The sequence below is a fragment of the Leiobunum rupestre genome, chromosome 3 (assembly GCF_980474605.1).
Source record: "Leiobunum rupestre chromosome 3, qqLeiRupe1.1.hap1, whole genome shotgun sequence".
In the NCBI taxonomy this organism is placed as follows: domain Eukaryota; kingdom Metazoa; phylum Arthropoda; class Arachnida; order Opiliones; family Sclerosomatidae; genus Leiobunum; species Leiobunum rupestre.
This window is the reverse complement of record NC_143386.1, coordinates 27,366,721-27,392,798: the sequence shown is the minus strand read 5'-3', so window position 1 is coordinate 27,392,798 and position 26,078 is coordinate 27,366,721. Positions and strand designations below refer to the sequence as shown.

At 44.5% G+C, this 26,078-nt stretch overlaps 1 protein-coding gene, 1 long non-coding RNA gene and 50 other non-coding genes across 56 annotated transcripts in view; 2 read left to right on the top strand and 50 right to left on the bottom strand.

Annotated features, from left to right (window-relative positions):
* The window catches only part of LOC149950979 (uncharacterized), a 277,136-nt gene that overhangs the window by 42,092 nt on the left and 208,966 nt on the right, over window positions 1-26,078 (top strand). The window lies entirely within an intron of this gene.
* The window catches only part of LOC149950985 (prostatic acid phosphatase-like), a 164,404-nt gene that overhangs the window by 36,780 nt on the left and 101,546 nt on the right, over window positions 1-26,078 (top strand). The window lies entirely within an intron of this gene.
* TRNAR-ACG (transfer RNA arginine (anticodon ACG)) lies at window positions 89-161 on the bottom strand. The gene has a single exon. It is a non-coding gene; the product is annotated as a tRNA-Arg (tRNA).
* On the bottom strand, window positions 361-433 carry TRNAR-ACG (transfer RNA arginine (anticodon ACG)). The gene has a single exon. It is a non-coding gene; the product is annotated as a tRNA-Arg (tRNA).
* On the bottom strand, window positions 497-569 carry TRNAR-ACG (transfer RNA arginine (anticodon ACG)). Its single transcript has one exon. It is a non-coding gene; the product is annotated as a tRNA-Arg (tRNA).
* On the bottom strand, window positions 769-841 carry TRNAR-ACG (transfer RNA arginine (anticodon ACG)). The gene has a single exon. It is a non-coding gene; the product is annotated as a tRNA-Arg (tRNA).
* TRNAR-ACG (transfer RNA arginine (anticodon ACG)) lies at window positions 1,310-1,382 on the bottom strand. Its single transcript has one exon. It is a non-coding gene; the product is annotated as a tRNA-Arg (tRNA).
* Window positions 1,581-1,653, bottom strand: TRNAR-ACG (transfer RNA arginine (anticodon ACG)). The gene has a single exon. It is a non-coding gene; the product is annotated as a tRNA-Arg (tRNA).
* TRNAR-ACG (transfer RNA arginine (anticodon ACG)) lies at window positions 2,260-2,332 on the bottom strand. Its single transcript has one exon. It is a non-coding gene; the product is annotated as a tRNA-Arg (tRNA).
* On the bottom strand, window positions 2,667-2,739 carry TRNAR-ACG (transfer RNA arginine (anticodon ACG)). The gene has a single exon. It is a non-coding gene; the product is annotated as a tRNA-Arg (tRNA).
* TRNAR-ACG (transfer RNA arginine (anticodon ACG)) lies at window positions 2,939-3,011 on the bottom strand. The gene has a single exon. It is a non-coding gene; the product is annotated as a tRNA-Arg (tRNA).
* Window positions 3,211-3,283, bottom strand: TRNAR-ACG (transfer RNA arginine (anticodon ACG)). Its single transcript has one exon. It is a non-coding gene; the product is annotated as a tRNA-Arg (tRNA).
* TRNAR-ACG (transfer RNA arginine (anticodon ACG)) lies at window positions 3,887-3,959 on the bottom strand. Its single transcript has one exon. It is a non-coding gene; the product is annotated as a tRNA-Arg (tRNA).
* On the bottom strand, window positions 4,606-4,678 carry TRNAR-ACG (transfer RNA arginine (anticodon ACG)). Its single transcript has one exon. It is a non-coding gene; the product is annotated as a tRNA-Arg (tRNA).
* TRNAR-ACG (transfer RNA arginine (anticodon ACG)) lies at window positions 4,879-4,951 on the bottom strand. The gene has a single exon. It is a non-coding gene; the product is annotated as a tRNA-Arg (tRNA).
* On the bottom strand, window positions 5,016-5,088 carry TRNAR-ACG (transfer RNA arginine (anticodon ACG)). The gene has a single exon. It is a non-coding gene; the product is annotated as a tRNA-Arg (tRNA).
* On the bottom strand, window positions 5,692-5,764 carry TRNAR-ACG (transfer RNA arginine (anticodon ACG)). Its single transcript has one exon. It is a non-coding gene; the product is annotated as a tRNA-Arg (tRNA).
* TRNAR-ACG (transfer RNA arginine (anticodon ACG)) lies at window positions 6,409-6,481 on the bottom strand. Its single transcript has one exon. It is a non-coding gene; the product is annotated as a tRNA-Arg (tRNA).
* On the bottom strand, window positions 6,681-6,753 carry TRNAR-ACG (transfer RNA arginine (anticodon ACG)). Its single transcript has one exon. It is a non-coding gene; the product is annotated as a tRNA-Arg (tRNA).
* TRNAR-ACG (transfer RNA arginine (anticodon ACG)) lies at window positions 7,639-7,711 on the bottom strand. Its single transcript has one exon. It is a non-coding gene; the product is annotated as a tRNA-Arg (tRNA).
* TRNAR-ACG (transfer RNA arginine (anticodon ACG)) lies at window positions 8,489-8,561 on the bottom strand. The gene has a single exon. It is a non-coding gene; the product is annotated as a tRNA-Arg (tRNA).
* Window positions 8,626-8,698, bottom strand: TRNAR-ACG (transfer RNA arginine (anticodon ACG)). Its single transcript has one exon. It is a non-coding gene; the product is annotated as a tRNA-Arg (tRNA).
* Window positions 8,897-8,969, bottom strand: TRNAR-ACG (transfer RNA arginine (anticodon ACG)). The gene has a single exon. It is a non-coding gene; the product is annotated as a tRNA-Arg (tRNA).
* Window positions 9,032-9,104, bottom strand: TRNAR-ACG (transfer RNA arginine (anticodon ACG)). Its single transcript has one exon. It is a non-coding gene; the product is annotated as a tRNA-Arg (tRNA).
* TRNAR-ACG (transfer RNA arginine (anticodon ACG)) lies at window positions 9,445-9,517 on the bottom strand. The gene has a single exon. It is a non-coding gene; the product is annotated as a tRNA-Arg (tRNA).
* Window positions 9,860-9,932, bottom strand: TRNAR-ACG (transfer RNA arginine (anticodon ACG)). The gene has a single exon. It is a non-coding gene; the product is annotated as a tRNA-Arg (tRNA).
* TRNAR-ACG (transfer RNA arginine (anticodon ACG)) lies at window positions 10,818-10,890 on the bottom strand. The gene has a single exon. It is a non-coding gene; the product is annotated as a tRNA-Arg (tRNA).
* TRNAR-ACG (transfer RNA arginine (anticodon ACG)) lies at window positions 11,087-11,159 on the bottom strand. The gene has a single exon. It is a non-coding gene; the product is annotated as a tRNA-Arg (tRNA).
* Window positions 11,223-11,295, bottom strand: TRNAR-ACG (transfer RNA arginine (anticodon ACG)). Its single transcript has one exon. It is a non-coding gene; the product is annotated as a tRNA-Arg (tRNA).
* Window positions 11,636-11,708, bottom strand: TRNAR-ACG (transfer RNA arginine (anticodon ACG)). Its single transcript has one exon. It is a non-coding gene; the product is annotated as a tRNA-Arg (tRNA).
* TRNAR-ACG (transfer RNA arginine (anticodon ACG)) lies at window positions 12,051-12,123 on the bottom strand. The gene has a single exon. It is a non-coding gene; the product is annotated as a tRNA-Arg (tRNA).
* On the bottom strand, window positions 13,009-13,081 carry TRNAR-ACG (transfer RNA arginine (anticodon ACG)). Its single transcript has one exon. It is a non-coding gene; the product is annotated as a tRNA-Arg (tRNA).
* On the bottom strand, window positions 13,559-13,631 carry TRNAR-ACG (transfer RNA arginine (anticodon ACG)). Its single transcript has one exon. It is a non-coding gene; the product is annotated as a tRNA-Arg (tRNA).
* TRNAR-ACG (transfer RNA arginine (anticodon ACG)) lies at window positions 13,831-13,903 on the bottom strand. Its single transcript has one exon. It is a non-coding gene; the product is annotated as a tRNA-Arg (tRNA).
* Window positions 15,092-15,164, bottom strand: TRNAR-ACG (transfer RNA arginine (anticodon ACG)). The gene has a single exon. It is a non-coding gene; the product is annotated as a tRNA-Arg (tRNA).
* Window positions 15,226-15,298, bottom strand: TRNAR-ACG (transfer RNA arginine (anticodon ACG)). The gene has a single exon. It is a non-coding gene; the product is annotated as a tRNA-Arg (tRNA).
* TRNAR-ACG (transfer RNA arginine (anticodon ACG)) lies at window positions 15,363-15,435 on the bottom strand. The gene has a single exon. It is a non-coding gene; the product is annotated as a tRNA-Arg (tRNA).
* Window positions 15,634-15,706, bottom strand: TRNAR-ACG (transfer RNA arginine (anticodon ACG)). Its single transcript has one exon. It is a non-coding gene; the product is annotated as a tRNA-Arg (tRNA).
* On the bottom strand, window positions 15,769-15,841 carry TRNAR-ACG (transfer RNA arginine (anticodon ACG)). Its single transcript has one exon. It is a non-coding gene; the product is annotated as a tRNA-Arg (tRNA).
* TRNAR-ACG (transfer RNA arginine (anticodon ACG)) lies at window positions 16,182-16,254 on the bottom strand. The gene has a single exon. It is a non-coding gene; the product is annotated as a tRNA-Arg (tRNA).
* On the bottom strand, window positions 16,597-16,669 carry TRNAR-ACG (transfer RNA arginine (anticodon ACG)). The gene has a single exon. It is a non-coding gene; the product is annotated as a tRNA-Arg (tRNA).
* On the bottom strand, window positions 17,041-17,113 carry TRNAR-ACG (transfer RNA arginine (anticodon ACG)). The gene has a single exon. It is a non-coding gene; the product is annotated as a tRNA-Arg (tRNA).
* On the bottom strand, window positions 17,312-17,384 carry TRNAR-ACG (transfer RNA arginine (anticodon ACG)). The gene has a single exon. It is a non-coding gene; the product is annotated as a tRNA-Arg (tRNA).
* On the bottom strand, window positions 17,448-17,520 carry TRNAR-ACG (transfer RNA arginine (anticodon ACG)). The gene has a single exon. It is a non-coding gene; the product is annotated as a tRNA-Arg (tRNA).
* On the bottom strand, window positions 24,087-24,159 carry TRNAR-ACG (transfer RNA arginine (anticodon ACG)). Its single transcript has one exon. It is a non-coding gene; the product is annotated as a tRNA-Arg (tRNA).
* Window positions 24,494-24,566, bottom strand: TRNAR-ACG (transfer RNA arginine (anticodon ACG)). Its single transcript has one exon. It is a non-coding gene; the product is annotated as a tRNA-Arg (tRNA).
* Window positions 24,766-24,838, bottom strand: TRNAR-ACG (transfer RNA arginine (anticodon ACG)). The gene has a single exon. It is a non-coding gene; the product is annotated as a tRNA-Arg (tRNA).
* Window positions 24,902-24,974, bottom strand: TRNAR-ACG (transfer RNA arginine (anticodon ACG)). Its single transcript has one exon. It is a non-coding gene; the product is annotated as a tRNA-Arg (tRNA).
* Window positions 25,172-25,244, bottom strand: TRNAR-ACG (transfer RNA arginine (anticodon ACG)). Its single transcript has one exon. It is a non-coding gene; the product is annotated as a tRNA-Arg (tRNA).
* On the bottom strand, window positions 25,308-25,380 carry TRNAR-ACG (transfer RNA arginine (anticodon ACG)). The gene has a single exon. It is a non-coding gene; the product is annotated as a tRNA-Arg (tRNA).
* TRNAR-ACG (transfer RNA arginine (anticodon ACG)) lies at window positions 25,580-25,652 on the bottom strand. Its single transcript has one exon. It is a non-coding gene; the product is annotated as a tRNA-Arg (tRNA).
* Window positions 25,985-26,057, bottom strand: TRNAR-ACG (transfer RNA arginine (anticodon ACG)). Its single transcript has one exon. It is a non-coding gene; the product is annotated as a tRNA-Arg (tRNA).

The following is a 26,078-nucleotide window of genomic DNA, read 5'->3' as shown; positions in this document are numbered from 1 at the left end:
ACGCGTTATCCGTTGCGCCACAAGCCCCCGCAATAGCATTATGATGGAAAACCAAACCAGAGAAACGTTTTAAATAATTTGAAAAAAACGAGCTTCCCAGGATTCGAACCTGGAATCTTCTGCTCCGTAGGCAGACGCGTTATCCGTTGCGCCACAAGCCCCCGCAATAGCACTTTGATGGAAAACCAAACCAGAGAAACGTTTTAAATAATTTGAAAAACAAACGAACTAGCCAGGATTCGAACCTGGAATCTTCTGCTCCGTAGGCAGACGCGTTATCCGTTGCGCCTCAAGCCCCTGCAATAGCAATATGATGGAAAAACAAACAAGAGACACATTTTAAATAATTTGAAAAAAAAAAGAGCTTGCCAGGATTCGAACCTGGAATCTTCTGCTCCGTAGGCAGACGCGTTATCCGTTGCGCCACAAGCCCCCGCAATAGCATTGTGATGGAAAACCAAACAAGAGACACGTTTTAAATAATTTGAAAAAAAAACGAGCTTGCCAGGATTCGAACCTGGAATCTTCTGCTCCGTAGGCAGACGCGTTATCCGTTGCGCCACAAGCCCCCGCAATAGCAATGTGATGGAAAACCAAACAAGAGACACGTTTTAAATAATTAGAAAAAAAACCGAGCTTGCCAGGATTCGAATCTGGAATCTTCAGCTCCGTAGACAGACGCGTTATCCGTTTCGCCACAAGCCCCCGCAATAGCATTATGATGGAAAACCAAACAAGAGACACGTTTTAAATAATTAGAAAAAAAACCGAGCTTGCCAGGATTCGAACCTGGAATCTTCTGCTCCGTAGGCAGACGCGTTATCCGTTGCGCCACAAGCCCCCGCAATAGCAATATGATGGAAAAGCAAACAAGAGACACGTTTTAAATTATTAGAAAAAAAACCGAGCTTGCCAGGATTCGAGCCTGGAATCTTCTGCTCCGTAGGCAGACGCGTTATCCGTTGCGCCTCAAGCCCCCGCAATAGCAATATAATGGAAAAGCAAACAAGAGACACATTTTAAATTATTAGAAAAAAAACCGAGCTTGCCAGGATTCGAGCCTGGAATCTTCTGCTCCGTAGGCAGACGCGTTATCCGTTGCGCCTCAAGCCCCCGCAATAGCAATAAGATGGAAAACCAAACAAGAGACACGTTTTAAGTAATTAGAAAAAAAACGAGCTTGACAGGATTCGGACCTGGAATCTTCTGCTACGTAGGCAGACGCGTTATCCGTTGCGCCACAAGCCCCCGCAATAGCATTATGATGGAAAACCAAACCAGAGAAACGTTTTAAATAATTTGAAAATAACGAGCTTCCCAGGATTCGAACCTGGAATCTTCTGCTCCGTAGGCAGACGCGTTATCCGTTGCGCCACAAGCCCCCGCAATAGCATTTTGATGGAAAACCAAACCAGAGAAACGTTTTAAATAATTTGAAAAACAAACGAACTAGCCAGGATTCGAACCTGGAATCTTCTGCTCCGTAGGCAGACGCGTTATCCGTTGCGCCTCAAGCCCCTGCAATAGCAATATGATGGAAAAACAAACAAGAGACACATTTTAAATAATTTGAAAAAAAAAGAGCTTGCCAGGATTCGAACCTGGAATCTTCTGCTCCGTAGGCAGACGCGTTATCCGTTGCGCCACAAGCCCCCGCAATAGCAATGTGATGGAAAACCAAACAAGAGACACGTTTTAAATAATTAGAAAAAAAACCGAGCTTGCCAGGATTCGAATCTGGAATCTTCAGCTCCGTAGACAGACGCGTTATCCGTTGCGCCACAAACCCCGCAATAGCAATATGATGGAAAAGCAAACAAGAGACACGTTTTAAATTATTAGAAAAAAAACCGAGCTTGCCAGGATTTGAGCCTGGAATCTTCTGCTCCGTAGGCAGACGCGTTATCCGTTGCGCCTCAAGCCCCCGCAATAGCAATAAGATGGAAAACCAAACAAGAGACACGTTTTAAATAATTTGAAAAAAAACCGAGCTTGCCAGGATTCGAATCTGGAATCTTCAGCTCCGTAGACAGACGCGTTATCCGTTTCGCCACAAGCCCCCGCAATAGCATTATGATGGAAAACCAAACAAGAGACACGTTTTAAATAATTAGAAAAAAAACCGAGCTTGCCAGGATTCGAACCAGGAATCTTCGGCTCCGTAGGCAGACGCGTTATCCGTTGCGCCACAAGCCCCCGCAATAGCAATATGATGGAAAAGCAAACAAGAGACACGTTTTAAATTATTAGAAAAAAAACCGAGCTTGCCAGGATTTGAGCCTGGAATCTTCTGCTCCGTAGGCAGACGCGTTATCCGTTGCGCCACAAGCCCCCGCAATAGCAATGTGATGGAAAACCAAACAAGAGACACGTTTTAAATAATTAGAAAAAAAACCGAGCTTGCCAGGATTCGAATCTGGAATCTTCAGCTCCGTAGACAGACGCGTTATCCGTTGCGCCACAAACCCCGCAATAGCAATATGATGGAAAAGCAAACAAGAGACACGTTTTAAATTATTAGAAAAAAAACCGAGCTTGCCAGGATTTGAGCCTGGAATCTTCTGCTCCGTAGGCAGACGCGTTATCCGTTGCGCCTCAAGCCCCCGCAATAGCAATAAGATGGAAAACCAAACAAGAGACACGTTTTAAATAATTTGAAAAAAAAACGAGCTTGCCAGGATTCGAACCTGGAATCTTCTGCTCCGTAGGCAGACGCGTTATCCGTTGCGCCACAAGCCCCCGCAATAGCAATGTGATGGAAAACCAAACAAGAGACACGTTTTAAATAATTAGAAAAAAAACCGAGCTTGCCAGGATTCGAATCTGGAATCTTCAGCTCCGTAGACAGACGCGTTATCCGTTTCGCCACAAGCCCCCGCAATAGCATTATGATGGAAAACCAAACAAGAGACACGTTTTAAATAATTAGAAAAAAAACCGAGCTTGCCAGGATTCGAACCTGGAATCTTCTGCTCCGTAGGCAGACGCGTTATCCGTTGCGCCACAAGCCCCCGCAATAGCAATGTGATGGAAAACCAAACAAGAGACACGTTTTAAATAATTAGAAAAAAAACCGAGCTTGCCAGGATTCGAATCTGGAATCTTCAGCTCCGTAGACAGACGCGTTATCCGTTTCGCCACAAGCCCCCGCAATAGCATTATGATGGAAAACCAAACAAGAGACACGTTTTAAATAATTAGAAAAAAAACCGAGCTTGCCAGGATTCGAACCTGGAATCTTCTGCTCCGTAGGCAGACGCGTTATCCGTTGCGCCACAAGCCCCCGCAATAGCAATATGATGGAAAAGCAAACAAGAGACACGTTTTAAATTATTAGAAAAAAAACCGAGCTTGCCAGGATTTGAGCCTGGAATCTTCTGCTCCGTAGGCAGACGCGTTATCCGTTGCGCCTCAAGCCCCCGCAATAGCAATAAGATGGAAAACCAAACAAGAGACACGTTTTAAGTAATTAGAAAAAAAACGAGCTTGACAGGATTCGGACCTGGAATCTTCTGCTACGTAGGCAGACGCGTTATCCGTTGCGCCACAAGCCCCCGCAATAGCATTATGATGGAAAACCAAACCAGAGAAACGTTTTAAATAATTTGAAAAAAACGAGCTTCCCAGGATGCGAACCTGGAATCTTCTGCTCCGTAGGCAGACGCGTTATCCGTTGCGCCACAAGCCCCCGCAATAGCATTTTGATGGAAAACCAAACCAGAGAAACGTTTTAAATAATTTGAAAAACAAAGAACTAGCCAGGATTCGAACCTGGAATCTTCTGCTCCGTAGTCAGACGCGTTATCCGTTGCGCCTCAAGCCCCTACAATAGCAATATGATGGAAAACCAAACAAGAGACACATTTTAAATAATTTGAAAAAAAAAAGAGCTTGCCAGGATTCGAACCTGGAATCTTCTGCTCCGTAGGCAGACGCGTTATCCGTTGCGCCACAAGCCCTCGCAATAGCAATATGATGGAAAACCAAACAAGAGACACATTTTAAATAATTTGAAAAAAAAACGAGCTTGCCAGAATTCGAAACCTGGAATCTTCTGCTCCGTAGGCAGACGTGTTATCCGTTGCGCCACAAGCCCCCGCAATAGCAATATGATGGAAAACCAAGCAAGAGACACATTTTAAATAATCTGAAGAAAAAAAACGAGCTTGCCAGGATTCGAATCTGGAATCTTCTGCTCCCTAGACAGACGCGTTATTCGTTGCGCCACAAGCCCCCGCAAAAGCAATATGATGGAAAACCAAACCAGAGACACGTTTTAAATAATTTGAAAAAAAAACGAGCTTGCCAGGATTCGAATCTGGAATCTTCTGCTCCCTAGACAGACGCTTTATTCGTTGCGCCACAAGCCCCCGCAATAGCAATATGATGGAAAACCAAACCAGAGACACGTTTTAAATAATTTGGAAAACCAAACAAGAGACACGTTTTAAATAATTTGAAAAAAAAAAACGAGCTTGCCAGGATTCGAACCTGGAATCTTCTGCTCCGTAGGCAGACGCGTTATCCGTTGCGCCACAATTCCCCGCAATAGCATAATGATGGAAAACCAAACCAGAAAAGCGTTTTAAATAATTTAAAAAAAAACGAACTTGCCAGGATTCGAACCTGGAATCTTCTGCTCCGTAGGCAGACGCGTTATCCGTTGCGCCACAAGCCCCCGCAATAGCATTGTGATGGAAAACCAAACCAGAGAAACGTTTTAAATAATTTGAAAAACAAACGAGCTAGCCAGGATTCGAACCTGGAATCTTCTGCTCCGTAGGCAGACGCGTTATCCGTTGCGCCTCAAACCCCCGCAATAGCAATGTGATGTAAAACCAAACAAGAGACACGTTTTAAATAATTTGACAAAAAAACCGAGCTAGCCAGGATTCGAACCTGGAATCTTCTGCTCCGTAGGCAGACGCGTTATCCGTTGCGCCACAAGCCCTCGCAATAGCATTATGATGGAAAACCAAACCAGAGAAGCGTTTTAAATAATTTGAAAAAAAAAACGAGCTTGCCAGGATGCGAACCTGGAATCTTCTGCTCCGTAGGCAGACGCGTTATCCGTTGCGCCACAAGCCCCCGCAATAGCAATATGATGGAAAAGCAAACAAGAGACACGTTTTAAATTATTAGAAAAAAAACCGAGCTTGCCAGGATTTGAGCCTGGAATCTTCTGCTCCGTAGGCAGACGCGTTATCCGTTGCGCCTCAAGCCCCCGCAATAGCAATAAGATGGAAAACCAAACAAGAGACACGTTTTAAGTAATTAGAAAAAAAACGAGCTTGACAGGATTCGGACCTGGAATCTTCTGCTACGTAGGCAGACGCGTTATCCGTTGCGCCACAAGCCCCCGCAATAGCATTATGATGGAAAACCAAACCAGAGAAACGTTTTAAATAATTTGAAAAAAACGAGCTTCCCAGGATGCGAACCTGGAATCTTCTGCTCCGTAGGCAGACGCGTTATCCGTTGCGCCACAAGCCCCCGCAATAGCATTTTGATGGAAAACCAAACCAGAGAAACGTTTTAAATAATTTGAAAAACAAAGAACTAGCCAGGATTCGAACCTGGAATCTTCTGCTCCGTAGTCAGACGCGTTATCCGTTGCGCCTCAAGCCCCTACAATAGCAATATGATGGAAAACCAAACAAGAGACACATTTTAAATAATTTGAAAAAAAAAAGAGCTTGCCAGGATTCGAACCTGGAATCTTCTGCTCCGTAGGCAGACGCGTTATCCGTTGCGCCACAAGCCCTCGCAATAGCAATATGATGGAAAACCAAACAAGAGACACATTTTAAATAATTTGAAAAAAAAAACGAGCTTGCCAGAATTCGAAACTGGAATCTTCTGCTCCGTAGGCAGACGCGTTATCCGTGTGCAACAAGCCCCCGCAATAGCAATATGATGGAAAACCAAGCAAGAGACACATTTTAAATAATTTGAAGAAAAAAAACGAGCTTGCCAGGATTCGAATCTGGAATCTTCTGCTCCCTAGACAGACGCGTTATTCGTTGCGCCACAAGCCCCCGCAAAAGCAATATGATGGAAAACCAAACCAGAGACACGTTTTAAATAATTTGAAAAAAAAACGAGCTTGCCAGGATTCGAATCTGGAATCTTCTGCTCCCTAGACAGACGCTTTATTCGTTGCGCCACAAGCCCCCGCAATAGCAATATGATGGAAAACCAAACCAGAGACACGTTTTAAATAATTTGGAAAACCAAACAAGAGACACGTTTTAAATAATTTGAAAAAAAAAAACGAGCTTGCCAGGATTCGAACCTGGAATCTTCTGCTCCGTAGGCAGACGCGTTATCCGTTGCGCCACAATTCCCCGCAATAGCATAATGATGGAAAACCAAACCAGAAAAGCGTTTTAAATAATTTAAAAAAAACGAACTTGCCAGGATTCGAACCTGGAATCTTCTGCTCCGTAGGCAGACGCGTTATCCGTTGCGCCACAAGCCCCCGCAATAGCATTGTGATGGAAAACCAAACCAGAGAAACGTTTTAAATAATTTGAAAAACAAACGAGCTAGCCAGGATTCGAACCTGGAATCTTCTGCTCCGTAGGCAGACGCGTTATCCGTTGCGCCTCAAACCCCCGCAATAGCAATATGATGGAAAACCAAACAAGAGACACATTTTAAATAATTTGAAAAAAAAACGAGCTTGCCAGGATTCGAACCTGGAATCTTCTGCTCCGTAGGCAGACGCGTTATCCGTTGCGCCACAAGCCCCCGCAATAGCAATATGATGGAAAACCAAGCAAGAGACACATTTTAAATAATTTGAAGAAAAAAAACGAGCTTGCCAGGATTCGAATCTGGAATCTTCTGCTCCCTAGACAGACGCGTTATTCGTTGCGCCACAAGCCCCCGCAATAGCAATATGATGGAAAACCAAACCAGAGACACGTTTTAAATAATTTGAAAAAAAACGAGCTTGCCAGGATTCGAACCTGGAATCTTCTGCTCCGTAGGCAGACGCGTTATTCGTTGCACCACCAGCCCCCGCAATAGCAATATGATGGAAAACCAAACAAGAGACACGGTTTAAATAATTAGAAAAAAAACCGAGCTTGCCAGGATTCGAATCTGGAATCTTCAGCTCCGTAGACAGACGCGTTATCCGTTTCGCCACAAGCCCCCGCAATAGCATTATGATGGAAAACCAAACAAGAGACACGTTTTAAATAATTTGAAAAAAAACCGAGCTTGGCAGGATTCGAATCTGGAATCTGGAATCTTCTGCTCCGTAGACAGACGCGTTATCCGTTGCGCCACAAGCCCCCGCAATAGCATTATGATGGAAAACCAAACAAGAGACACGTTTTAAATAATTTGAAAAAAACGAGCTTGCCAGGATTCGAACCTGGAATCTTCTCCTCCGTAGACAGACGCGTTATCCGTCGCGCCACAAGCCCCCGCAATAGCAATGTGATGGAAAACCAAACAAGAGACACGTTTTAAATAATTTGAAAAAAAAACGAGCTTGCCAGGATTCGAATCTAGAATCTTCAGCTCCGTAGACAGACGCGTTATCCGTTTCGCCACAAGCCCCCGCAATAGCATTATGATGGAAAACCAAACAAGAGACACGTTTTAAATAATTAGAAAAAAAACCGAGCTTGCCAGGATTCGAACCTGGAATCTTCTGCTCCGTAGGCAGACGCGTTATCCGTTGCGCCACAAGCCCCCGCAATAGCAATATGTAGTAAAACCAAACAAGAGACACGTTTTAAATTATTAGAAAAAAAACCGAGCTTGCCAGGATTCGAGCCTGGAATCTTCTGCTCCTTAGGCAGACGCGTTATCCGTTGCGCCTCAAGCCCCCGCAATAGCAAAAAGATGGAAAACCAAACAAGAGACACGTTTTAAGTAATTAGACAAAAAACGAGCTTGCCAGGATTCGGACCTGGAATCTTCTGCTCCCTAGACAGACGCGTTATTCGTTGCGCCACAAGCCCCCGCAATAGCAATATGATGGAAAACCAAACCAGAGACACATTTTAAATAATTTGAAGAAAAAAAACGAGCTTGCCAGGATTCGAATCTGGAATCTTCTGCTCCCTAGACAGACGCGTTATTCGTTGCGCCACAAGCCCCCGCAATAGCAATATGATGGAAAACCAAACCAGAGACACGTTTTAAATAATTTGAAAAAAAAACGAGCTTGCCAGGATTCGAATCTGGAATCTTCTGCTCCCTAGACAGACGCTTTATTCGTTGCGCCACAGGCCCCCGCAATAGCAATATGATGGAAAACCAAACCAGAGACACGTTTTAAATAATTTGGAAAACCAAACAAAAGACACGTTTTAAATAATTTGAAAAAAAAACGAGCTTGCCAGGATTCGAAAATGGAATCTTCTGCTCCGTAGGCAGACGCGTTATCCGTTGCGCCACAAGCCCCCGCAACAGCATAATGATGGAAAACCAAACCAGAAAAGCGTTTTAAATAATTTAAAAAAAACGAACTCACCAGGATTCGAACCTGGAATCTTCTGCTCCGTAGGCAGACGCGTTATCCATTGCGCCACAAGCCCCCGCAATATCGAAATGATGTAAAACCAAACAAGAGACACGTTTTAAATAATTTGACAAAAAAACCGAGCTAGCCAGGATTCGAACCTGGAATCTTCTGCTCCGTAGGCAGACGCGTTATCCGTTGCGCCACAAGCCCTCGCAATAGCATTATGATGGAAAACCAAACCAGAGAAGCGTTTTAAATAATTTGAAAAAAAAAACGAGCTTGCCAGGATTCGAACCTGGAATCTTCTGCTCCGTAGGCAGACGCGTTATCCGTTGCGCCCGAGCCCCCGCAATAGCATTATGATGGAAAACCAAACCAGAGAAACGTTTTAAATAATTTGAAAAAAAAAGAGCTTGCCAGGATTCGAACCTGGAATCTTCTGCTCCGTAGGCAGACGCGTTATCCGTTGCGGCACAAGCCCCCGCAATAGCATTATGATGGAAAACCAAACCAGAGAAACGTTTTAAATAATTTGAAAAAAAACGAGCTAGCCAGGATTCGAACCTGGAATCTTCTGCTCCGTAGGCAGACGCGTTATCCGTTGCGCCACCAGCTCCCGCAATAGCAATATGATCGAAAACAAAACAAGAGACACGTTTTAAATAATTAGAAAAAAAACCGAGCTTGCCAGGATTCGAATCTGGAATCTTCAGCTCCGTAGGCAGACGCGTTATCCGTTGCGGCACAAGCCCCCGCAATAGCATTATGATGGAAAACCAAACAAGAGACACGTTTTAAATAATTTGAAAAAAAACCGAGCTTGCCTGGATTCGAATCTGGAATCTGGAATCTTCTGCTCCGTAGACAGACGCGTTATCCGTTGCGCCACCAGCCCCCGCAATAGCATTATGATGGAAAACCAAACAAGAGACACGTTTTAAATAATTTGAAAAAAACGAGCTTGCCAGGATTCGAACCTGGAATCTTCTGCTACGTAGACAGACGCGTTATCCGTTTCGCCACAAGCCCCCGCAATAGCATTATGATGGAAAACCAAACAAGAGACACGTTTTAAATAATTTGAAAAAAAACCGAGCTTGCCTGGATTCGAATCTGGAATCTGGAATCTTCTGCTCCGTAGACAGACGCGTTATCCGTTGCGCCACAAGCCCCCGCAATAGCATTATGATGGAAAACCAAACAAGAGACACGTTTTAAATAATTTGAAAAAAACGAGCTTGCCAGGATTCGAACCTGGAATCTTCTGCTACGTAGACAGACGCGTTATCCGTTGCGCCAAAAGCCCCCGCAATAGCGATATGATGTAAAACCAAACAAGAGAAACGATTTAAATAATTTGAAAAAAAAAACCGAGCTAGCCAGGATTCGAACCTGGAATCTTCTGCTCCGTAGGCAGACGCGTTATCCGTTGCGCCACAAGCCCCCGCAATAGCAATATGATGGAAAACCAAGCAAGAGACACATTTTAAATAATTTGAAGAAAAAAAACGAGCTTGCCAGGATTCGAATCTGGAATCTTCTGCTCCCTAGACAGACGCGTTATTCGTTGCGCCACAAGCCCCCGCAATAGCAATATGATGGAAAACCAAACCAGAGACACGTTTTAAATAATTTGAAAAAAAACGAGCTAGCCAGGATTCGAACCTGGAATCTTCTGCTCCGTAGGCAGACGCGTTATTCGTTGCACCACCAGCCCCCGCAATAGCAATATGATGGAAAACCAAACAAGAGACACGGTTTAAATAATTAGAAAAAAAACCGAGCTTGCCAGGATTCGAATCTGGAATCTTCAGCTCCGTAGACAGACGCGTTATCCGTTTCGCCACAAGCCCCCGCAATAGCATTATGATGGAAAACCAAACAAGAGACACGTTTTAAATAATTTGAAAAAAAACCGAGCTTGGCAGGATTCGAATCTGGAATCTGGAATCTTCTGCTCCGTAGACAGACGCGTTATCCGTTGCGCCACAAGCCCCCGCAATAGCATTATGATGGAAAACCAAACAAGAGACACGTTTTAAATAATTTGAAAAAAACGAGCTTGCCAGGATTCGAACCTGGAATCTTCTCCTCCGTAGACAGACGCGTTATCCGTCGCGCCACAAGCCCCCGCAATAGCAATGTGATGGAAAACCAAACAAGAGACACGTTTTAAATAATTTGAAAAAAAAACGAGCTTGCCAGGATTCGAATCTAGAATCTTCAGCTCCGTAGACAGACGCGTTATCCGTTTCGCCACAAGCCCCCGCAATAGCATTATGATGGAAAACCAAACAAGAGACACGTTTTAAATAATTAGAAAAAAAACCGAGCTTGCCAGGATTCGAACCTGGAATCTTCTGCTCCGTAGGCAGACGCGTTATCCGTTGCGCCACAAGCCCCCGCAATAGCAATGTGATGGAAAACCAAACTAGAGAAGCGTTTTAAATAATAAAAAAAAACGAGCTTGTAAGGATTCGAACCTGGAATCTTCTGCTCCGTAGGCAGACGCGTTATCCGTTGCGCCACAAGCCCCCGCAATAGCATTATGATGGAAAACCAAACCAGAGACACATTTTAAATAATTTGAAAAACAAACGAGCTAGCCAGGATTCGAACCTGGAATCTTCTGCTCCGTAGGCAGACGCGTTATCCGTTGCGCCACAAGCCCCCGCAATAGCAATGTGATGGAAAAACAAACAAGAGACACGTTTTAAATAATTTGAAAAAAAAATGAGCTTACCAGGATTCGAACCTGGAATCTTCTGCTCCGTAGGCAGACGCGTTATCCGTTGCGCCACCAGCTCCCGCAATAGCAATATGATCGAAAACAAAACAAGAGACACGTTTTAAATAATTAGAAAAAAAACCGAGCTTGCCAGGATTCGAATCTGGAATCTTCAGCTCCGTAGGCAGACGCGTTATCCGTTGCGGCACAAGCCCCCGCAATAGCATTATGATGGAAAACCAAACAAGAGACACGTTTTAAATAATTTGAAAAAAAACCGAGCTTGCCTGGATTCGAATCTGGAATCTGGAATCTTCTGCTCCGTAGACAGACGCGTTATCCGTTGCGCCACCAGCCCCCGCAATAGCATTATGATGGAAAACCAAACAAGAGACACGTTTTAAATAATTTGAAAAAAACGAGCTTGCCAGGATTCGAACCTGGAATCTTCTGCTACGTAGACAGACGCGTTATCCGTTTCGCCACAAGCCCCCGCAATAGCATTATGATGGAAAACCAAACAAGAGACACGTTTTAAATAATTTGAAAAAAAACCGAGCTTGCCTGGATTCGAATCTGGAATCTGGAATCTTCTGCTCCGTAGACAGACGCGTTATCCGTTGCGCCACAAGCCCCCGCAATAGCATTATGATGGAAAACCAAACAAGAGACACGTTTTAAATAATTTGAAAAAAACGAGCTTGCCAGGATTCGAACCTGGAATCTTCTGCTACGTAGACAGACGCGTTATCCGTTGCGCCAAAAGCCCCCGCAATAGCGATATGATGTAAAACCAAACAAGAGAAACGATTTAAATAATTTGAAAAAAAAAACCGAGCTAGCCAGGATTCGAACCTGGAATCTTCTGCTCCGTAGGCAGACGCGTTATCCGTTGCGCCACAAGCCCCCGCAATAGCAATATGATGGAAAACCAAGCAAGAGACACATTTTAAATAATTTGAAGAAAAAAAACGAGCTTGCCAGGATTCGAATCTGGAATCTTCTGCTCCCTAGACAGACGCGTTATTCGTTGCGCCACAAGCCCCCGCAATAGCAATATGATGGAAAACCAAACCAGAGACACGTTTTAAATAATTTGAAAAAAAACGAGCTAGCCAGGATTCGAACCTGGAATCTTCTGCTCCGTAGGCAGACGCGTTATTCGTTGCACCACCAGCCCCCGCAATAGCAATATGATGGAAAACCAAACAAGAGACACGGTTTAAATAATTAGAAAAAAAACCGAGCTTGCCAGGATTCGAATCTGGAATCTTCAGCTCCGTAGACAGACGCGTTATCCGTTTCGCCACAAGCCCCCGCAATAGCATTATGATGGAAAACCAAACAAGAGACACGTTTTAAATAATTTGAAAAAAAACCGAGCTTGGCAGGATTCGAATCTGGAATCTGGAATCTTCTGCTCCGTAGACAGACGCGTTATCCGTTGCGCCACAAGCCCCCGCAATAGCATTATGATGGAAAACCAAACAAGAGACACGTTTTAAATAATTTGAAAAAAACGAGCTTGCCAGGATTCGAACCTGGAATCTTCTCCTCCGTAGACAGACGCGTTATCCGTCGCGCCACAAGCCCCCGCAATAGCAATGTGATGGAAAACCAAACAAGAGACACGTTTTAAATAATTTGAAAAAAAAACGAGCTTGCCAGGATTCGAATCTAGAATCTTCAGCTCCGTAGACAGACGCGTTATCCGTTTCGCCACAAGCCCCCGCAATAGCATTATGATGGAAAACCAAACAAGAGACACGTTTTAAATAATTAGAAAAAAAACCGAGCTTGCCAGGATTCGAACCTGGAATCTTCTGCTCCGTAGGCAGTCGCGTTATCCGTTGCGCCACAAGCCCCCGCAATAGCAATATGTAGTAAAACCAAACAAGAGACACGTTTTAAATTATTAGAAAAAAAACGAGCTTGCCAGGATTCGAACCAGGAATCTTCTGCTCCGTAGATAGACGCGTTATCCGTTGCGCCACAAGCCTTCGCAACAGCTTTATGCTGCAAAACCAAACAAGAGACACGTTTTCAATAATTTGAAAAAAAACCGAGCTTGCCAGGATTCGAATCTGGAATTTGGAATCTTCTGCTCCGTGGGCACACGCGTTATCCGTTGCGCCACAAGCGCCCGCAATAGCGATATGATGTAAAACCAAACAAGAGACACGTTTTAAATAATTTGAAAAAAACGAGCTTGCCAGGATTCGAACCTGGAATCTTCTGCTACGTAGACAGACGCGTTATCCGTTGCGCCAAAAGCCCCCGCAATAGCGATATGATGTAAAACCAAACAAGAGACACGTTTTAAATAATTTGAAAAAAAAAACCGAGCTAGCCAGGATTCGAACCTGGAATCTTCTGCTCCGTAGGCAGACGCGTTATCCGTTGCGCCACAAGCCCCCGCAATAGCATTATGATGGAAAACCAAACAAGAGACACGTTTTAAATAATTTGAAAAAAACGAGCTTGCCAGGATTCGAACCTGGAATCTTCTGCTACGTAGACAGACGCGTTATCCGTTGCGCCAAAAGCCCCCGCAATAGCGATATGATGTAAAACCAAACAAGAGACACGTTTTAAATAATTTGAAAAAAAAAACCGAGCTAGCCAGGATTCGAACCTGGAATCTTCTGCTCCGTAGGCAGACGCGTTATCCGTTGCGCCACAAGCCCCCGCAATAGCAATATGATGGAAAACCAAGCAAGAGACACATTTTAAATAATTTGAAGAAAAAAAACGAGCTTGCCAGGATTCGAATCTGGAATCTTCTGCTCCCTAGACAGACGCGTTATTCGTTGCGCCACAAGCCCCCGCAATAGCAATATGATGGAAAACCAAACCAGAGACACGTTTTAAATAATTTGAAAAAAAACGAGCTAGCCAGGATTCGAACCTGGAATCTTCTGCTCCGTAGGCAGACGCGTTATTCGTTGCACCACCAGCCCCCGCAATAGCAATATGATGGAAAACCAAACAAGAGACACGGTTTAAATAATTAGAAAAAAAACCGAGCTTGCCAGGATTCGAATCTGGAATCTTCAGCTCCGTAGACAGACGCGTTATCCGTCGCGCCACAAGCCCCCGCAATAGCAATGTGATGGAAAACCAAACAAGAGACACGTTTTAAATAATTTGAAAAAAAAACGAGCTTGCCAGGATTCGAATCTAGAATCTTCAGCTCCGTAGACAGACGCGTTATCCGTTTCGCCACAAGCCCCCGCAATAGCAATATGTAGTAAAACCAAACAAGAGACACGTTTTAAATTATTAGAAAAAAAACCGAGCTTGCCAGGGTTCGAGCCTGGAATCTTCTGCTCCTTAGGCAGACGCGTTATCCGTTGCGCCTCAAGCCCCCGCAATAGCAAAAAGATGGAAAACCAAACAAGAGACACGTTTTAAGTAATTAGACAAAAAACGAGCTTGCCAGGATTCGGACCTGGAATCTTCTGCTCCCTAGACAGACGCGTTATTCGTTGCGCCACAAGCCCCCGCAATAGCAATATGATGGAAAACCAAACCAGAGACACATTTTAAATAATTTGAAGAAAAAAAACGAGCTTGCCAGGATTCGAATCTGGAATCTTCTGCTCCCTAGACAGACGCGTTATTCGTTGCGCCACAAGCCCCCGCAATAGCAATATGATGGAAAACCAAACCAGAGACACGTTTTAAATAATTTGAAAAAAAAACGAGCTTGCCAGGATTCGAATCTGGAATCTTCTGCTCCCTAGACAGACGCTTTATTCGTTGCGCCACAGGCCCCCGCAATAGCAATATGATGGAAAACCAAACCAGAGACACGTTTTAAATAATTTGGAAAACCAAACAAAAGACACGTTTTAAATAATTTGAAAAAAAAACGAGCTTGCCAGGATTCGAACCTGGAATCTTCTGCTCCGTAGGCAGACGCGTTATCCGTTGCGCCACAAGCCCCCGCAACAGCATAATGATGGAAAACCAAACCAGAAAAGTGTTTTAAATAATTTAAAAAAAATGAACTCACCAGGATTCGAACCTGGAATCTTCTGCTCCGTAGGCAGACGCGTTATCCATTGCGCCACAAGCCCCCGCAATATCGAAATGATGTAAAACCAAACAAGAGACACGTTTTAAATAATTTGACAAAAAAACCGAGCTAGCCAGGATTCGAACCTGGAATCTTCTGCTCCGTAGGCAGACGCGTTATCCGTTGCGCCACAAGCCCTCGCAATAGCATTATGATGGAAAACCAAACCAGAGAAGCGTTTTAAATAATTTGAAAAAAAAAACGAGCTTGCCAGGATTCGAACCTGGAATCTTCTGCTCCGTAGGCAGACGCGTTATCCGTTGCGCCCGAGCCCCCGCAATAGCATTATGATGGAAAACCAAACCAGAGAAACGTTTTAAATAATTTGAAAAAAAAAGAGCTTGCCAGGATTCGAACCTGGAATCTTCTGCTCCGTAGGCAGACGCGTTATCCGTTGCGGCACAAGCCCCCGCAATAGCATTATGATGGAAAACCAAACCAGAGAAACGTTTTAAATAATTTGAAAAAAAACGAGCTAGCCAGGATTCGAACCTGGAATCTTCTGCTCCGTAGGCAGACGCGTTATCCGTTGCGCCACCAGCTCCCGCAATAGCAATATGATGGAAAACAAAACAAGAGACACGTTTTAAATAATTAGAAAAAAAACCGAGCTTGCCAGGATTCGAATCTGGAATCTTCAGCTCCGTAGGCAGACGCGTTATCCGTTGCGGCACAAGCCCCCGCAATAGCATTATGATGGAAAACCAAACAAGAGACACGTTTTAAATAATTTGAAAAAAAACCGAGCTTGCCTGGATTCGAATCTGGAATCTGGAATCTTCTGCTCCGTAGACAGACGCGTTATCCGTTGCGCCACCAGCCCCCGCAATAGCATTATGATGGAAAACCAAACAAGAGACACGTTTTAAATAATTTGAAAAAAACGAGCTTGCCAGGATTCGAACCTGGAATCTTCTGCTACGTAGACAGACGCGTTATCCGTTTCGCCACAAGCCCCCGCAATAGCATTATGATGGAAAACCAAACAAGAGACACGTTTTAAATAATTTGAAAAAAAACCGAGCTTGCCTGGATTCGAATCTGGAATCTGGAATCTTCTGCTCCGTAGACAGACGCGTTATCCGTTGCGCCACAAGCCCCCGCAATAGCATTATGATGGAAAACCAAACAAGAGACACGTTTTAAATAATTTGAAAAAAACGAGCTTGCCAGGATTCGAACCTGGAATCTTCTGCTACGTAGACAGACGCGTTATCCGTTGCGCCAAAAGCCCCCGCAATAGCGATATGATGTAAAACCAAACAAGAGACACGTTTTAAATAATTTGAAAAAAAAAACCGAGCTAGCCAGGATTCGAACCTGGAATCTTCTGCTCCGTAGGCAGACGCGTTATCCGTTGCGCCACAAGTCCCCGCAATAGCAATATGATGGAAAACCATGCAAGAGACACATTTTAAATAATTTGAAGAAAAAAAACGAGCTTGCCAGGATTCGAATCTGGAATCTTCTGCTCCCTAGACAGACGCGTTATTCGTTGCGCCACAAGCCCCCGCAAAAGCAATATGATGGAAAACCAAACCAGAGACACGTTTTAAATAATTTGAAAAAAAACGAGCTTGCCAGGATTCGAATCTGGAATCTTCTGCTCCCTAGACAGACGCTTTATTCGTTGCGCCACAGGCCCCCGCAATAGCATTATGATGGAAAACCAAACCAGAGAAGCGTTTTAAATAATTTGGAAAACCAAACAAGAGACACGTTTTAAATAATTTGAAAAAAAAACGAGCTTGCCAGGATTCGAACCTGGAATCTTCTGCTCCGTAGGCAAACGCGTTATCCGTTGCGCCACAAGCCCCCGCAATAGCATAATGATGGAAAACCAATCCAGAAAAGCGTTTTAAATAATTTAAAAAAAACGAACTTGCCAAAATTCGAACCTGGAATCTTCTGCTCCGTAGGCAGACGCGTTATCCATTGCGCCACAAGCCCCCGCAATAGCGAAATGATGTACAACCAAACAAGAGACACGTTTTAAATAATTTGACAAAAAAACCGAGCTAGCCAGGATTCGAACCTGGAATCTTCTGCTCCGTAGGCAGACGCGTTATCCGTTGCGCCACAAGCCCCCGCAATAGTATTATGATGGAAAACCAAACCAGAGAAGCGTTTTAAATATTTTGAAAAAAAAACGAGCTTGCCAGGATTCGAACCTGGAATCTTCTGCTCCGTAGGCAGACGCGTTATCCGTTGCGCCACAAGCCCCCGCAATAGCATTATGATGGAAAACCAAACCAGAGAAACGTTTTAAATAATTTGAAAAAAAAAATGAGCTTGCCAGGATTCGAACCTGGAAACTTCTGCTCCGTAGGCAGACGCTTTATCCGTTGCGGCACAAGCCCCCGCAATAGCATTATGATGGAAAACCAAACCAGAGAAACGTTTTAAATAATTTGAAAAAAAACGAGCTAGCCAGGATTCGAACCTGGAATCTCCTGCTCCGTAGGCAGACGCGTTATCGGTTGCGGCACAAGCCCCCGCAATAGCATTATGATGGAAAACCAAACAAGAGACACGTTTTAAATAATTTGAAAAAAAACCGAGCTTGCCTGGATTCGAATCTGGAATCTGGAATCTTCTGCTCCGTAGACAGACGCGTTTTTTTTTTTTTTTTAAAAACCCTTTATTCACAGTATTAAAATTACAATACAATCATAAAGATTGGAGGTTATAAAACACAAAATAGAATTGAGGACAAGCAATCAACAAGCATTCTATTCAAATATTTTGTTTAACATGTTGTATAAAATTAAATCTGACGGTAAATCTAAATGTAATTTCTGTTGCTTATAACGACATCCTAGTTTTAAAACTGCATGGAATTTCTTTTGACACAAAAAGTGATTAAATTGAATATCATTAAAAGAACAATAACACCGGTATAACCAAATTTCTCTTTTCAATACAGCACAAAGGAACTGGACCACTGTCCAAAACATTTTAGAGTTATGCAAGTCTTTATTAATTAAACCAAAAATAAGGAAAGAATTTCGCGTATACGAAGAAACGCCATATAAATCACGATTGAGTTCCAAAATATCACAGAATAGCCAAGTCCATAATTGAGAAACCACGGGGCACGTTACGAAGAGATGTTCTACCGTCTCTGAGTCTATCCGACAATATATGCACGTATCATCCGGTACCACTAGAGCGTGCACCAAACGCGACTTCACCGTGAAACCATGATGAAGGAGGCGTAAATTTATGGCAGAGAGCGAAGGACCCAAAAAATTGGATCGCACGAATTTCCAGCGAATACGTTGAAGAGGGCCGCCGAAAAAGCGACGCCAGCGTTCTTCGCCACTCGACTCGATAGACAATGATTCCGCGAACGCAGCGTAAATGGGCCTCACTGCGATAGCGAGAGACACCTTTTCGCCCGACACGTCAATAACCGATAAACCGACCTCGTGCGCGACCGGAGGGCGACGCAATTGACGCCCCCCTTGTTGAATGCTCATGGACCAAAGCGGAGGAACTGCATCAATAAGTTCTTGGTAGAGTAGCAAGACCCGAGACCGAGGCAAAACGAGCGATGAATCGGCTGTAGCGTCTAAACACGCCTGTGGCGGCAAGAACCCGGGGACGTACTCGTAACACAGATCGCGTACTGTCCGAAAACCCGCTTGCGAGAAAAACCCACGCTCAAGACGACCAAAATGTGGCAACGACAGACGCGGATTTAAAAAAAGCGGTTCGTCCAAAAAATTCGAGAGAGCGGGAAAGGTCCAGCCACGAATGTGCTGAAAATCCCTCCAAGCAAGCAGCATGGAAACATACCGAGACGGAAGACCAGCGGCGCAACGAGAAGTGATAGATAACCGGAAAACGTGTAGGCCCAATTGCAAGGCGCCGCCATAAAGATTAAGAATCTGCGACGAAAGATCCCGAGCGAAAACCGGAGTAGTCTCTGCAAACAACGTAAGAGCTTCGCGAACGCGAAACGCCTTAACTTTGGTACAAATGTCTACTAGCCCGAACCCTCCGATCAGCGTTGGCCGAACAAGACTCTCATAGGCGACCAGATGAGGGCCATTGCCCCAAATGAAGTTCAAAATGGCTTCCCGAAATTGACGAAGCCAAAAAGGCGAAATATCGACTGTTTTTAAAATATGCCAGAGCATAGATGCAGCGAGCACATTGACAACCAAAACTTTGCCAACGACCGAGAGAGTACGACCTTTCCAAGACCGTAAGACCCGAGAGAACTTGCCGTAGCGCTCCTCCCATTGAAGGCGAGCCGAATGCACAGAATCGTAGTCTATCCAAATACCGAGAATTTTCAAAGGTGAACTAGAAAGCGTTACGCCGCTGATCTCGATAAGGTCTCGACCATGATATAGACCAAGCCATTTCGCGTGGCACTTTGACGGGTTCAATTTCGCTCCGGAGGCTTGACCGAAATCCGCAAAAACGTCGCAGAAGTTGAAGTTACAACCGTGGTGTCATCCATATGTTGAAAGAGAGTCGGCAAAACCGAATGCGCGGATAACCGTACCGGCGGGATGGATTCGTGCGACGTGACCGCGGAAAACAGAGGTTCCGAGGCTAAAACATATAGCAGAGGGCTAAGCGGGCACCCTTGGCGAACCGACCGCCCTAACGAAAAGACATCAGTCAAATGACCATTGACTTTGACACAGGCCCTGGAACCCGCGACAAAAGCTTGAATCCACTTGCAGAAAAACGGGCCAAACCCCATGGCCGCTAAGAGCTCAAATAAATATGGCCATGCCACCCGGTCGAAAGCCTTCATAAGGTCCAGCTGGACCATAATGCCACCCTCTTCGCGAAGGCGGAGGTTCTCGGCGACATCTGACAACAGTCTCGTGGAGGTAGAAATGTCCCGACCACGAACCGCACCCGTTTGCGTAGATGACGTAATGTTCGGCAAAAGCGACGCTACTCGGAGAGCAAAAACTTTGGATAAAATTTTATAATCAGTATTGAGTAACGTAATAGGCCTCCAGTTCTTTAAAAGAGTTAAATCACCAGTCTTGGGCAAAAGGATAATAAGACCTATTTTCATGCTGCGCGGAATTTGACCCTGGTCACGGGCGATATGGGCTAGGCGAAGAAAGTCATCCTTAATAAGCGGAAGAAAAAACCGCCAAAACTCCACCGTCAAACCATCAAGTCCCGGACTCTTATTGGGCTTCATAGACCCCAAGGACCGCTCGAGTTCCTCCCAGGTGACAGGCAACTCAACCGCGTCACGATCAGCTTTCGATACCCGGTCCCGGACCCGATTGCTAAAACTTCGACTCTGGGCCTCGCAAATAGGCTCATGAGTATAAAGGGCATTATAGAAATCAAAAATTTGCTGACGGATGAGACGCCCGTCGCGAAAGACCTCTCCTGATGAAGACACTAAACGACCAATCGATTTTATACTCTGACGATGAGTCTCCAGGCGTAGAAAATAGCGCGTGGGTCGCTCACCCAATTCTTTAAAATCCGTCTTAGCGCGTACGACCTGGCCACAAAGCACCTCAGAATCGAAATCCGCCAATGCCTGCTTAGCGTCCAGCAACTCCGGCAAACAAGTGGGATCGGACACGTAGCGAGACTCGAGGTGAGAAATCCGAACCAATAAAGCAGCGCGAGAACTTCTCAACTTCTGAGCGCGAGCTTTGCCGTAGAACATGGCGTAATCCTTAATACAAACTTTAAGATTTTCGTACCATTGAAAAATATCTACACGGTATTCGACGGTGTCGCGACTCCGATCAACAATACGCTGGATACCCGTACGAAAGCGCTCCTCTTGAAGTAACGTAGAGTTAAACGCCCAGACCCCAGGGCCGCGCTGGACGCCACTGGGATCAAAGACGAAAGACACGGCCTTGTGGTCAGAAAAAGGAACATTCAAGATTAGATTCCGCGAACAATTATGCGCATCCGTTGGGCGAATAAATAAATAGTCAATCCGCGACATGACAAAGTTCCCGAATACGAAACCGGAACGAGTATAATATTACGACACTATAACTTTCAGGGGGGGGAGGGGGGAGTCGTGGAGATCAGTAAGGAGGGAAGATTCAAAAAGTTCCAAATGTAACCTTGAGAATCTGACCCACGCACTAAACTCGAGGGAAATTTAAATACTTATTTCCCCGTGCCGTATGTATCGAATTTATTTGTTCGGATCCTTAGAGTCGGTATTGTCACAGAGTAGGTAAATGAAATCAATAGTAGCTATGCAAAACAGTAACTCTTTTATTTGTACTAGTTTAAAAAAAATAAATATAAAGAAACTGGCTTTGGCTAGCCTGACGTAAATAAAAATAGTTAACTATCACCAATTTCGTATTTAGTTTCGGATGTGGAGGATTTGACAGACTAGATGATAAAGGAGTATGGCTGCTCTGACAGTTGAACAAAAGAACTAAATCTACGGGGTTTCTGGTCTAACAAAAGGGGTGGCATATAATCGTCTGCTAAACTCGCAGGAAATTAGGTCGGGACATAAGAGTTTCAGTTTACACAATACATTTAAACGAAATAAAGAAAAATTATAAAGGAAATGTTCAAAAGTACTTATCGCTCTTCAAGTAACCTTCCAAGGAAGAACCGCACATAACTTCTACACCAAAGTCATCGCGCACAACCACGAATTCGACCGAAATACCCGCACAAGTACCGTGCACTTTTAACCTTCATGTCGAACCGCGTCACCGAATGCTGTATACCACATTCTGATCACCCTTGAAGAAACGATTAAAACAAAACTAAAGAAAAACTGACTGCCTTGTACAAAGTTGTCTTGGCTTTATATACAAGATAAATAGATGACCCCTTATCTTATCGGGGTGTGTAAAAACGAAAAAGCTACGGGGCTGCCAGAATAGGCCAGATAAATGAAATGAAACAAAAACAATATATGAATGGTCCCTAGAGGGCTATGCTGAGGGGAAAAAAATGATAAAAAGTAGAAAAATAACAAGATGATCACTCCCGAAAGTTAAAGGGTCGTGATAATAATCAAAATGATCGGCGTGAGAAGCCCTCCAGGGATCATAAAGATCAAGACTGGTAAGCCAAAGCTTAAAACTCGTAGGCGGAACGGCGGAACGAAGATTAGAAACGGGGCGACGATCGAGAGATGAGTTTAAAATATCATTAAAATCCCCTGCTATAATCGGACGAGGTAAAAGCGAACACCACAACTTCGCCGAAGACATAAAAAGAGAACGCGACGGCGCGTCATTCGGAGCATAAATATTCGCGAAATCCATAGGAACATCGTCAACTACCGCGGAGACAGAAAGAAATCGGCCACAGTCGCTTCGAAAAACTCGCGAAGGAACAATATCCAGCCCAGCCCGAAAGCAGGTCGCTACACCGCAAAAAGTAGTAGTAGGGTCATTATCCCAAAAAACGCGGCCGCGAAAAATTTTCCGAAAAGTACTCACATGTTCATTCGTCCAGTGTGTCTCTTGTAAAAAAACCACATCATACGCGTCCATAAAAATAAGCACTTCCGACATCTTATTAACATTCCGAAGACCATTGACGTTAAGAGAGACGATTTTTAATGGCATTAAAGGAACCGGGGACAGGCGTGACAACAGTTGGCAGGGACGTAGAAGGCAACTTGGCAGGTGCGATGGCATTCGATTCCGTAGAGTAGACGTTCGTCTTCTTAGGAGGAGGCTGGCGTTTATCAACATCCGAGCCACTCGTCGAAGTCAAGAATCTCTTACCAACGTCCTTCGTAACGTGCTTGGGAAATTTTGGCCGATCAACATTGTCGCCCCCCTGGGCAACCATGCCTTGAGAGGACTCTTTGTCTGAAAGAACCTGATCAGTAGTCAGGCACGCATCCTGTTCTTCGACCATCCTATCAGCGACCGTATCCGCGGATTCAACAACTTCAGAGCGAGTTGGACAGGAACGAGCCACATGACCTTGCTTCTTACAACGAAAACAGATAAAAGAGGGACAGTCTTTATACAGGTGGCTCGAAGAGAGACACCCATTACAAACTTTACTCTGAGAGGAGTGACGAACCTGATAAAAAGTCTCCCGACCTAAAACGTCTTTGATCTTTAGACCGTACGGTAACGAACTGACACATTCGGCAAGGCGAACCTTGACCGAACGAATTCCAAAATAAATTCCGGCGTCATTTTTAGTCCAGATAATTCCGCCACGCAACTCACATTGTAAGCTTTCCAATTTCTCCTTCACCGCTTCGTCACTCACAAACTCAGGTAAACCATAGATATGGACAATAACTGTTTTCCTCGCTATCCCAGACACATCAAAACGCGTCTCTCCTACTTCGATCCCAGCATAAAGACACAATTCCGCTTCTTCCTCGCGTAAGAAGGTGACGTAATAGCCACCCTCCGTAGCAACAACCGACGAGACCGTATTAGGCCCGTAATCCAAAATACATGCCGTTAAAATTTCTTGCTTCGAAACTTCTTTCACGGCGCATTCCACGAAAATGGAACGTTTTAAAACATCCATCCTGGATATCAGAAGAAAACCCAGGAGGGCACGAAAAACGAAAAATAAACTGCGCGAATTAGTAAATTTTAAATTAAACAAACAAAATGTTAGAGAAAGAACCGAAACTAAGGCTTAGCGAGCAGGCGAGGAGAGCAAAGAAAAACGAACCGCACTCTCCAAAAAACCAAACGCGACTCTCCTCTTCTGCTCCGTAGACAGACGCGTTATTCGTTGCGCCACAAGCCCCCGCAATAGCAATATGATGGAAAACCAAACAAGAGACACATTTTAAATAATTTGAAAAAAAACGAGCTTGCCAGGATTCGAACCTGGAATCTTCTGCTCCGTAGGCAGACGCGTTATCCGTTGCGCCACAAGCCCCCGCAATAGCAATATGATGGAAAACCAAGCAAGAGACACATTTTAAATAATTTGAAGAAAAAAAACGAGCTTGTCAGGATTCGAATCTGGAATCTTCTGCTCCCTTGACAGACGCGTTATTCGTTGCGCCACAAGCCCCCGCAATAGCAATATGATGGAAAACCAAACAAGAGACACGTTTTAAGTAATTAGAAAAAAAACGAGCTTGCCAGGATTCGGACCTGGAATCTTCTGCTACGTAGGCAGACGCGTTATCCGTTGCGCCACAAGCCCCCGCAATAGCATTATGATGGAAAACCAAACCAGAGAAACGTTTTAAATAATTTGAAAAAAACGAGCTTCCCAGGATTCGAACCTGGAATCTTCCGCTCCGTAGGCAGACGCGTTATCCGTTGCGCCACAAGCCCCCGCAATAGCATTATGATGGAAAACCAAACCAGAGAAACGTTTTAAATAATTTGAAAAACAAACGAACTAGCCAGGATTCGAACCTGGAATCTTCTGCTCCGTAGGCAGACGCGTTATCCGTTGCGCCTCAAGCCCCCGCAATAGCAATATGATGGAAAACCAAACAAGAGACACATTTTAAATAATTTGAAAAAAAAACGAGCTTGCCAGGATTCGAACCTGGAATCTTCTGCTCCGTAGGCAGACGCGTTATCCGTTGCGCCACAAGCTCCCGCAATAGCAATATGATGGAAAACCAAACAAGAGACACGTTTTAAATAATTAGAAAAAAAACCGAGCTTGCCAGGATTCGAACCTGGAATCTTCTGCTCCGTAGGCAGACGCGTTATCCGTTGCGCCACAAGCCCCCGCAATAGCATAATGATGGAAAACCAAACTAGAGAAGCGTTTTAAATAATAAAAAAAAAACGAGCTTGTAAGGATTCGAACCTGGAATCTTCTGCTCCGTAGGCATACGCGTTATCCGTTGCGCCACAAGCCCCCGCAATAGCATTATGATGGAAAACCAAACCAGAGAAACGTTTTAAATAATTTGAAAAACAAACGAGCTAGCCAGGATTCGAACCTGGAATCTTCTGCTCCGTAGGCAGACGCGTTATCCGTTGCGCCACAAGCCCCCGCAATAGCATTGTGATGGAAAACCAAACAAGAGACACGTTTTAAATAATTTGAAAAAAAAACGAGCTTGCCAGGATTCGAACCTGGAATCTTCTGCTCCGTAGGCAGACGCGTTATCCGTTGCGCCACAAGCCCCCGCAATAGCAATGTGATGGAAAACCAAACAAGAGACACGTTTTAAATAATTAGAAAAAAAACCGAGCTTGCCAGGATTCGAATCTGGAATCTTCAGCTCCGTAGACAGACGCGTTATCCGTTTCGCCACAAGCCCCCGCAATAGCATTATGATGGAAAACCAAACAAGAGACACGTTTTAAATAATTAGAAAAAAAACAGAGCTTGCCAGGATTCGAACCTGGAATCTCCTGCTCCGTAGGCAGACGCGTTATCCGTTGCGCCACAAGCCCCCGCAATAGCAATATGATGGAAAAGCAAACAAGAGACACGTTTTAAATTATTAGAAAAAAAACCGAGCTTGCCAGGATTCGAGCCTGGAATCTTCTGCTCCGTAGGCAGACGCGTTATCCGTTGCGCCTCAAGCCCCCGCAATAGCAATTAGATGGAAAACCAAACAAGAGACACGTTTTAAGTAATTAGAAAAAAAACGACCTTGACAGGATTCGGACCTGGAATCTTCTGCTACGTAGGCAGACGCGTTATCCGTTGCGCCACAAGCCCCCGCAATAGCATTATGATGGAAAACCAAACCAGAGAAACGTTTTAAATAATTTGAAAAAAACGAGCTTCCCAGGATTCGAACCTGGAATCTTCTGCTCCGTAGGCAGACGCGTTATCCGTTGCGCCACAAGCCCCCGCAATAGCACTTTGATGGA